General features: G+C 30.4%; 1 long non-coding RNA gene across 1 annotated transcript; it reads left to right on the top strand.

The window, feature by feature from the left end:
• Positions 1-7,034: 7,034 nt before the first annotated feature.
• Positions 7,035-9,356, top strand: LOC122851897. Its single transcript, XR_006373750.1, has 3 exons — positions 7,035-8,499; positions 8,589-8,815; positions 8,892-9,356. It is a non-coding gene; the product is annotated as an uncharacterized LOC122851897 (long non-coding RNA).
• The last annotated feature ends 2,010 nt before the right edge of the window (positions 9,357-11,366 follow it).

The following is an 11,366-nucleotide window of genomic DNA, read 5'->3' on the forward strand; positions in this document are numbered from 1 at the left end:
CATTCATTCATTGTTAAAGCGAACCCGAAAAAATGTCATTCATCTGAGGGAATGGGAGTTTCTTCACGGGAGGGATCCATCGGTGTCCCAGAAGCCAGTGACTCTGACGTCACGGATTTTGAAGCGGCCCAATGCATCAAGGTTGGAAAGTGTTACGTTTGTGGAAAAGAAATAAATGTAAACAAACAAGGCTGTGACGCTTGCCGGAACGAAAAAATATGGTATTTATTTTTTTTATTCGATTAAATTTTGTTTTGTCAGTTCAATAGATTTTTTTAATATAACAAGTGCATGCAATGTAATGTAAGCTAGGTGGGAGTACATATATATTCGGGAAATTTATCATTTTTATTTAGTAAATTTCTAATATCAATCATGGATAGTTCAAGTGAAGTTGAATGTCAAGACGGTGGAAGTGAAGATTGTATAGAATTACTCGATGAAACGCGTGAAGAAATACCTAAATTTTCACTCACAAGTACGACGTATACATTCAAAATAAAAAATGTTCCTAATAATCGCGGGCTTGTTGAGTTTATTGAGAGTGATTTTCGACAAGTATATGAACGTGTTTTGTCTTTGTCTAGCAATAACACTGACTGAATTATTTTTAATTTCCGATCAGGAAATATGACTAGTGATTCATTTACAAATTTAACACCAATTAATGAGTTTACTTTTGATCGTTTATGGGCAATAATAAGTAGTTTATGTCAAAGTGCTGGTGGTATAGATGCGACTTCTGCATTTAATATAAAAGTTATAATTTTAAAACGAATTGTTGGTGGATGTGGAATGCCTAAAAGTGAAAGATCGAGACGTGTTACACTAATAATTAATAACAAAGATAATTTATGTTTACCAAGATCAATCGTAGTAAAATTATCTGAATTAGAGACAAATAAACTTGACGTGGCTAGATTAAAAGCAGTTCGTGACGCTCGATATGAATTACAAAAAACATTGACTCTTGAATTTATAAATAAATCTGGTGTTGTTATTCCACCTGAGGGGTGTGGGTTAGAGCAAGTGAGACAATTTCAGATGTATTTAGCAACATGTCCGATTAAACGCGTTTTAAACATATATAAATATGTTTCTAATAATATGAATGGACATGAATTATTATTTGATGGTACAGATTTAGTTCAGGGTTTTATTCGTGAAGAACAAAATTATATACCAATTGCATATTATGAAAATAGTCATCATTATAAACCAATAAATAATATAATAACTTTCATGCATGGTACAAAAAAATATTGTTTAATTTGTGATAAAAGATATTCATCACCTGAAACGCATTTGTCATGTCCTGGTCGTTGTGACCGATGTTTAAATAATTTGTGTGAGATAAATGTAGATTTAATCGAGTGTCGTGATTGTGTTCGGAGTTTTTATGGACAACAGTGTTTAGACAAACATAGGACAGCTCAATCTTATAATTCAAAGCATCCAGTGTGTGAGGCAATAAAAAAGTGTAAAAAATGTTTTAAAAAAGTTACCTTAAATTCACGTCATTTATGTGGATATTATTATTGTTCTGCGTGTGAAGACCTTCAACCACCATCACATTTATGTTATTTTAAAAGTAAAATGAATTTTAAAAAAAAAGAAGATCTTTGTGGTTATGTTTTTTATGATTTTAAGACAATGCAATCTAAAACAGTTAATAATGATAATAAAATTTATAAAATTCATGAAGTTAATTATGTAGTAGTTCATCTTGTGTGCGATAAATGTATGGATGATACGACTGATTTGGTTGACCCTTATATACCGATCGAGATTAAATGTGATTCATGTACTACTCGCGAATTTATTGCTAAAGGGAAAGACATTGTAAAAAAATTTGTTGATTTTTTATTTGGAATAAAAAATAAATATAGTGAAATTATTGGATTAGCTCATAATCAAAAAAATTATGATGGTCAGTGGGTTTTAAAAGAATTAATCAATCGTAAATTAGGAGGAAAAATCAGTACTATAATTACTGGTACAAGTATTAATGTTTTGTCAATTGAAAATATTAAATGTATAGATTCACTCAATTTTTTTCAAGCACCTTTGAGTGCTCTACCTCGTATGTTTGGTCTTGATGAAAAAATTTCAAAAGGCTATTTTCCTGGAATGGTTAGCATATTCAACATGCTGGTAACTCTCATGAAGTCAGAATAGGTCCAAAAAAAATTAGAGTTGATGGTATAAATGAAAGACGAAAAAACATTTTTCAGTATCATGGTTGTTGGTGGCATGGATGTATCGAGTGTTTTATGTTTAATCGTGATCATGTACAAAAAGATGGTACAACTTTGAATGAACGTTATGAACGTACGCAAAAGTATTTTTTTTAGCACGACAAATATACCCTGAGAATCTGCGTTTTCTTCAAGAGGCTTATTTTGAAGTGACCTCTGTAGCTCATGGATATATTTTACTTGATTTGAAACAGAGTACCCCAGAAAATCTCCGTGTTCGTACATGTGTTTTTCCAAGTGATACACATAATTTTGTTTACATTCCACGAAAAGATATAAATACAATAACGTCATCTAATAACATACCAGTTGTACGAATATAATGGCAGTCGGTACGCGTAATCCGTTTAATAAAAAACATAGTGTTCTACTAGAAGTATTATTATATGCTAATCCAGAACAACGTCAAGCAATTTTAAAGCATAGTGACAAAAATCTTATTCGCTGTATTGGTGAATGTTTATTAAATATTTTAAAAGGTACAATAAATATTAAAAAAACGGAAAAAAAAATTAAAAAAACATAAATCAATACTACGTTCTCTGGCCTCTCCAGGAAATATAAAAACAGAATAAAAAAATTTCAATTAATCAATCAGGTGGCGGCTCCTTGTTACCTTTATTACTTACTCCAATAATTACAGATGTAATTACAAAATATTTTATATAATGGAACATGCAAGAAAAATGGTTTTAATTCCTGAAGACTCGATTAATAAATTAAATACAAATAATGACGTAGGTACTGTTCAAACACTTGGAGATGTGACGTCACGCCTTGATAATCAACTCCATAATATTTGAAATTCAAATAAAAATGACGGAGAAAAGTGGAATGAGTATAAAGAAGTTTTAAGACGATTTTTATTTTTCAATAATAATATTGACTCCAGAAATTTAAGTAATGATAATGATACAAAATGACCAGAAGACTTGATTATAAAAGCAGTTCCTAAAATTTTTCAAAAAAAAGCACAAGGTTTAATAAATCATATAACCAGAGCAGATAACGAAAATCAATTAAAATAGAATGATAAAGGCTTGGTTAGTATAGACGGAAAAACTATTCATGGTTTTAGTATTATTGATTCAATTAATGATGCGTTACGTCATCGTAAAAATATTAAAGCGATCGGTCATGATCAGTTTGCGATTTTTAAAAGATATTCATGCACCTAGAGATTTTGTTAGTTATATTAGTTTCTGGGAACAATGCGATAACGATGATGATGAAGAAGTAATTACACCAAATTAAAGACCACCACCAATTAATAAAAGATGATTGAGCAGAAGAAAATTGTCTTTTTCTGATGAAGAAATATCTACTGTACGTAAAGTTAAAAAACCTCCGCAAAAAACTGTAAAATCAGCTACATCAATTTTGCGACCAACAACAAGGTCATCACAATGGTTAAGCATAAAAAAATAAATTCACCAAACATTTATTACAACCCCAAAAATCCCCTATCATTCTCGGGTGCACGAAATATATTTGAAAAATACCCAAAGTCAAAAAAAGAAATTAAAGATTGGTTAGATTCGCAAAATACTTATACACTTCATAAACCAGTCCGGAGAAAATTTTCTCGTTTACATTATACTACAAAAAATGTAGATGATCTATGGGAAATGGATTTAGCTGACTTGACCTCATTACAAAGTTATAATGATGGTCATAAATTTTTATTAGTTGTCATAGATGTACTTAGTAAATATCTTTGGGTTGAACCTCTGATTAATAAATCAGGAAATACTGTATGTCGAGCACTTGAAAAAATTTTTTTAACTAGTGGACGTCGACCAGTAGTTTTACAATCAGACAAAGGTAAAGAATTTTTAAATAAAATAGTACAAAAATTACTGGATCAAGTCAAAATTCATTTTCGTGTAGCACGTAATCCCGATATCAAAGCAGCTATAGTTGAACGCGTTAATCGTACACTCAAAGAAAGAATTTATCGTTATTTCACGTATAAAAAAACTCATCGTTATTGAAGTCTTACCTTATTGAAGTCTTACCTAAAATTGTACAATCGTATAATAATGCAATACATTCATCAACAAAAATGACCCCAGCCGCTGTAACTATATACAATGCTCAAAAGGCACGTGAGAATATAGAAAAACAATATACAAATGCGACAAAAAAAAATAATAAATACCATGTTGGTGAATATGTTAGAATCAGTAATGAAAAGCAATCTTTCAGTAAAGGTTATGCCAGCATGCTTGGTCAAAAGAATTATTTATAACATCAAAAGTTTATATTCGACAATCTTTACCTATTTATGAAATTAAAGATTTAAAAGGTGAAGAGATTTCAGGTTATTTTTATGAACAAGAAATAAGTAAAGTAAATAAAAATATAAATGAAGAATATTTTGATGTTGAAAAAATTCTTGACACACGGGGAAAAGGACAGAAAAAAGAATATCTTGTTAGATGGAAAAATTATTCTACTGATTTTGATGAATGGGTACCAGCAAGTAATTTAAAAGATCATGTTCAATAAAGATTTTTATATTACACTTGTTAGTGATAAAAATAATCAATATTATCCGAATAATACAACAGCTGCATTTACAACACAATTACATTGTGCATTTAATCTTGAAGGAAGCTGGTCAGTTGGATTGAGTGAAATATCGTTTCTAAATGCTTTTTTACATATAAATAAAAGTGAAGGAATAATTAATATTAATCTTGGTAATAATAATTTTAACGTAAATATCGAAAGTGGTGTATATCGAAATACAGATAGTGTCATATGGTCATTTGATGAAGATAAAAATTTTATATAACATTTTGAATTAGTATATAATACTCGGACACGTTTTGTCACTATAATAAAAAAATGTAGTGGAAAAGATTGCAAAAAACATAAAATAAAATTAACTAGAAAAATTGCAAATATTCTTGGATTTATATACCAAGCTGAGGGTCTTGTTTTTACTGAAATTCAACACGTTTTGAAAGCAAATGCACCAGCAAGCATATTACGTGGGCTTCCGTCAGCTTTATATGTACATTGTGATATTGTTTCTCCTCATATTATTGGTGAATCTAATAAGCAAGTACTTCGAGTTGTGCCTTTTGACTCTAGTAATTATCAATACGGCTCGTCGTTAATTGAAAAATTTCAACCATATTATTTTTCCTTATTACGTCACTCATTTGACACTATTACAATAGATATAGAAGATAGTTTTGGTGGCCCTATCTCATTCGCATACGATCCATTATTCGTGACACTTCATTTAAAAAAAAATAATTAAAATGTATATTCAATATTATGAAAATCAAGTTGGTGGTGGGGCACTGATCCATCAAGTACATTTAAATCAACGTGGTCAAGGGATAGGAGGGTTTCTTGGTGGTCTCTGTAGAGGAATAATATTACTAATTGGAAGTGCATTGAAACCAGTTGGGAAAGAACTATTATCAGTTGGAATGAATGTTTTGGGTGATGTCATCACTCGTCAGAGCAATTTAAGAGATTCTATTGATAATCATTTGACACAATCTGGTAATAAATTAAAAAGAAAAGCTATGGATAAACTAGATACATTTTTAAGTGAAGGTGGAGTTGGCTATAAAAGTAAACGACAAAAGACAATAACCAGTCAGAAACGTATAACTTCTCGAAGACAACGTTCCAAGAGATAAAAAAATCAAAAAGGTCGTGGCATTGTCAAAAGAAAAAAAAAAGAAAAAAATTCAAAAAGGTGGTGGGAAAAAAATTAAAAAAGTTGTAAGAAAAAAAAAAGAAAAAAGTCAATTGATATTTTCTCGTCATAATGTCATTTCTTCATAGCCATTCTTGTAAATGTAGTAAATCTGAATTGGATTTATTTACAATACCACCTACTCAGACTACTGTTGAAGAGTCTCATTGGGTTTATTACTATCCAGTCACAACGCTTACAGAGGATTCACCAATTGAATTTCATATTCCAGTTAACGGAGAAAAATATATTGACCTGGCACATACTATGTTAAAGATAAGATGTAAAATTACAAAAGAAAATGGAACTGCTGTTGCCGCTGATGCTGTGGGTGTAACAAATAATGTTTTACATACAATGATTAGTCCATGTGATGTCTTATTTAATCAAAAGTTAGTATCTGGATCTAATTCTTCATATCCATACCGCGCATATATTGAAACATTATTAAACTATGGATCAGATGCATCAAACAGTCATTTACAATTGGGACTATGGTTTTTAGATACTCCAGGTTTCATGGAAGCACCAGTAGGAGCTGCTGCTGGAGCACGAAATAAAGGATTGCAAGATCGATCACTTTTTATGACTAATGGCAATCAATTTGAGATGCTTGGCCAGTTACATGTTGATGTTTTTAATCAAAATAAATTTTTATTGAATGGTGTTGAAATGAAAATAACTTTAAAACGATCAAAGAATGAATTTTGTTCGATGGACAATACAGAGGATGGAAATTATAAAGTAAATATTTTAGAAGCAACACTCATCATACGTCGTGCTAAGCTTAATCCAAGTGTACTTGTAGCACATTCAAAAGCATTGGCTTAAACGACTGCAAAATATCCTTTGACTAGAGTAGAAGTAAAGAGTTTTATTTTAGCTCAGGGTATATTATCAAATACACTCGACAATATTATACTAGGAAGTTTACCTGAAAGAATTGTTGTTGGTTCAGTTGATAATACAGCATTAAATGGTCATAGAAAATTTAATCCATTTAATTTTCAACATTTTAATTTAAGATTTTTGGCCTTATATGTCGATGGAAACCAAGTTGGTGGTAAAGCATTATCTCTTAGTTTTAGTAATAATATTCATGATGCTGAAGCCTATCAGACATTATTTTCTGGAACTGTAATACATTTTGCTGATCATGGAATGAAAATTTCTCGTTCCAGTTTTACGAAGGGCTATACTTTATTTGCATTTGACTTAACACCTGACCTCTCTGCTAATGATAGCATGTACTGGAATTTAATAAAAAATGGAAGTCTCAGAATTGAGATACGATTCGGTGTTGCACTTGCTCAAACAATAAATTGTATAGTGTATGCCGAGTTTGATAATATTATAGAAATTGATAGTACACGTCAGGTACTATTAGATTATAGTAATTAAAAATGGGTATACGTATATATAGACCTACTTTGGTTTATGTTATTCAGTCATAAATATGTCGGAAGTTTTAATCATTGATATTCAGTGTCTAGTTGGATCTCGCAATGAATACTACCCGAAAGAAATTTCTGTCTTGACATTACACGATAAATTTATCAGTCATTGGATAATTGGACCACCTTTTAAGTACTCGAAACTTGAAAAAGGAGCTCGTCGACAAAACAATTGGTTAACAAAAAATTATCATAAAATTGATTGGGACGCATCTGAAGTACCTTACAAAAATCTACAATCATTAATTGAAAAAATTGGAGAACTTGGTAAAAATATTTATGTGAGAGGTGAATAGAAACGTATGTTTTTACAACAATATTTGCCAGAACATTGTATTATTAATTTAGAAAATATATTACCACGATTCGGTTTATTGCCAGCAGACGAATATTATTGTTTATTTCACGGAGTAAATTATCCTAATTATACTTGTACTCAACAAAACGTTTATAAATTAAAAAATTGGTTAATTGGAAAAAAATTAATTATACGAGGAGGAAAAAGTGAAGACGACATTGAAGTAGATGTAGTGTTTAATTCTTTTTTTAATACAGTCAAAGAAACATTGGTATTACTATTCAATTAGTTGACGCATTACCACTTACGGATTTGACAAGTGCAGGAGTATACGCTAGTGACCGATTACCTCATATATGGCCGAAACCTTGTGGAATTATTGTTGGCCCCGCGGAGTTTGTTGGTGCTCGAGGGGGGAACGCGAGCAAGCGGCCCAGAGGGAAAGGGAACAGGTAAAAAAACGACTCCCAAAACCCGTTTTCTCGTGGATCGTATACCATTTAACAGCACGCCGCCCATCTCCTACTACTCTACTAATACGTATAAGACAGAAAAAAATTAAAGCAATACGTTTGAGGCTTAGGAAATCCAAAACAATACGTATGGGAATAAAAGAAGCCTAAAGGAATACGTATTGGGTTAAAAGAAATTAAGGCAATACTTATGGGGGTAAAAAAGATTGATTCTGATATAAGTGAAGAATTGAAAGTAACTCAATGACACAACTTTTTAATAATGTTTACTAGTTACACCTGAATCATACAGGTAAATTTTCAATTTTATCTTGCTAATAACACCCTTTACTAATTTTTTACACTCATTTTTACATTTCTTGAAACTTACATTTGTTATAGATCAATTGGAGACCGTTTTAATATGGGAAAGTCATCTATTATTTCATCTTTTCCACTTAGTCATACAAGCGTTGAATGAAATTGCACCACGTTTTATCCGTTGGCCAAATCAAGAACGTTGCCAGATCATGAGACAACGTTTTAAAGAGGCTGGTGGTTTGCCTAATGTTGTTGGGGCAATCGATGGAACTTTCATAAAAATAAAAGCACCTCATGAAGATAAAAAGGTTTATGTCACCAGAAAATGTTGTTATGCTCAAGGTATATGTGACCTTGATTTGAAATTTATCGATGTTTTTACAGGTTATCCGGGGTCAGTTAGTGATAGAAAAATATTCAAAAATTAACATATTTATAATGATATGACAAGGAATCCAGATCATACTTTGATCAGGGTTATTTTATAATTGGTGATAAGGCATGTCCGGTCTTTGAGTGGTGTATTACTCTATTTATTGACAGAAGAAACTTGACAGAGCATCAAAGAAACTTCAACAGAGCTTTATCTAGACTAAAAGCAACAATTGAAAGAAGCTGGGCTTTATTATTTGGACGATTTCGTAGACTACGTTTTCTCAACATGAATCGAAATGACTTCATTCCAGAAACTATCATTGCATGTTGTGAACTCCATAATATTTGTCTGGATAATAATGCAGAGCAATTAGGAGAGTATATAGCAGATGGTAATCGTTATCGATTAGAAAATAATGATCCAGTGCAAGAATATGATATTGAACTAAACACCATTGCAGAAAAAGCCTCTCGTAACCGTCTGTGTACTAATTTTAATAACTTAAATTAATAAACATTTTAGTAATTATTTATAATTATTTATGAATAAAAAAATTTTTCATTTGAGTTTGTAATAATAAAGGTGATATAAACAAGTCATACATAATACATTTTCAAACAATACTTTTTGTATATTTATTTTTGTATCATAACTTTTTGTTTTATTTAACGTTGCACCAATAATAATTGCAAATTTTAATAGCTAATACAAATAATCAAGAAATAAAACTATTAAGTTTCCATAAGGCACGTTTTACATATAAAATATTGATAGTCATACGTCGATGTAACAAACAAATACATCATTTGCGGTTCAACTGCTTAAATATACTTTATTAATTAAAGTACGAAAAATTCTTTATTTACTTAGGGATCACAAATATTTTTACTTAAAAATATTGATAAACCACTTCATCGAACACATGAAGAACACATGAACGCATGTACCATTACCTAATTATATAAATGCTAACATAATTGGAAGTGCAATTAAAGCAACAAGACTATCAATTGGTATTGATTATAATACTGATTTACTTATAAGTGAATCACAATTAGCTAGATTCACATTCGAGCTACAACAAATATTTCGTTTGAAAGTTAAACATACGATTAATTTATGATACACTTTTATATAAAAATATTAATATTCGTAGGATTACCTGCAGTTCAACTCTCTTGACTTACTTTATTTGAGGTACCTTAAATACTTTATTTATTCAAGTTTCACAAATTTTTTTACTGATAAATGGCTACTCTTTGATAAATGATTACTTTTTGACGTTACTATAATATAATTATTTTTATAATTTACAGTCTCAAGTACTCTTTTAATGGTCATAATAGTAAAGTTTAACATTTGTCAGTATTTTTACTCTTAACTGACTCATTTATTTGCTTTGTATTTTCTAAGCTTCATACGTATTGCTTTGATATTTTGAGCCTCATACATATTGCTTTAAATTTTCTAAGCCTCATACGTATTGCTTTGTATTTTTTAAGCCTTAGTTCATGCTATGAAATATTAATACAAAATAAATATTTCTTATTGTTTTCCAAGTAAATCGACATTTTATAAAATTCAGTGACCAAAAAACCTAGGCTCTCAGAGATCCTCTATTCACCCCTGTTTGTATTTAGCTATCATCAGTAGTTGAATTCACGAGGGTTTTCTTTGAATTCTATCAATTTATTTCAGTATTAACGAATTGAACAAGTTGTCTTTATCATTATTTTTGGTATTATCTTGACTATAATTTTTGGTTAAAAAAAAACTCACGGAAAAAACCGCGCGAAGCGCGGGTATGCCATAGTATAATAAATGATGATATAGAATAATCTATAAGAATAGAGTAAATTTTATAAATTTGTACTGTTTGATATTTTGTTGATAATTAATTCACAGTTGTTATATATTGGAAGAAAAAAATAAAATTAAATGTGACGAGTGTAATAGAATTCTCTATGCTCATTCACGCAGAATACATAGAATAGAACAAAAACGAAAAACGGAACGTGTCCATACCCTGGTAGACATATTTCTTAACCTTTTTTCAGACTTTTCCTAACTTTTTCTGAACTTTTTCTGAACTTCTTTCTTTCTTTAATGATCCATGGTTTGGGAAATAGTAGATATTTCTCCAACCTTTCTCCAACCTGAAATTTACTCGAGCTTTTCTTCACCACATCTCCTACTTTTCTGAAACATTGTCCCGCCATTTCTCTAACCCAAAATTTACTCCATCTTTTTCCCACCATATCTTCAACATTTCTCCAACCTTCTCTGCCATTTCTCCACCTCAAAATGATTTTTTCATTTTTCAACAATCACTAAGCATTCTCCGCCTAAAATTTATTTTGACTATTTTTCACCCAAAATTTGTATCAACCTTTTTCTATCTTTAAACAATCACGGGACTTTTGTAGACAAAGTACCTTACGTATATAAACTTTTTGAGGAAAAAGTGTCTTTAAACTTTTTTT

The sequence above is a fragment of the Aphidius gifuensis genome, linkage group LG3, assembly GCF_014905175.1.
Source record: "Aphidius gifuensis isolate YNYX2018 linkage group LG3, ASM1490517v1, whole genome shotgun sequence".
Classification (NCBI taxonomy): Eukaryota; Metazoa; Arthropoda; class Insecta; order Hymenoptera; family Braconidae; genus Aphidius; species Aphidius gifuensis.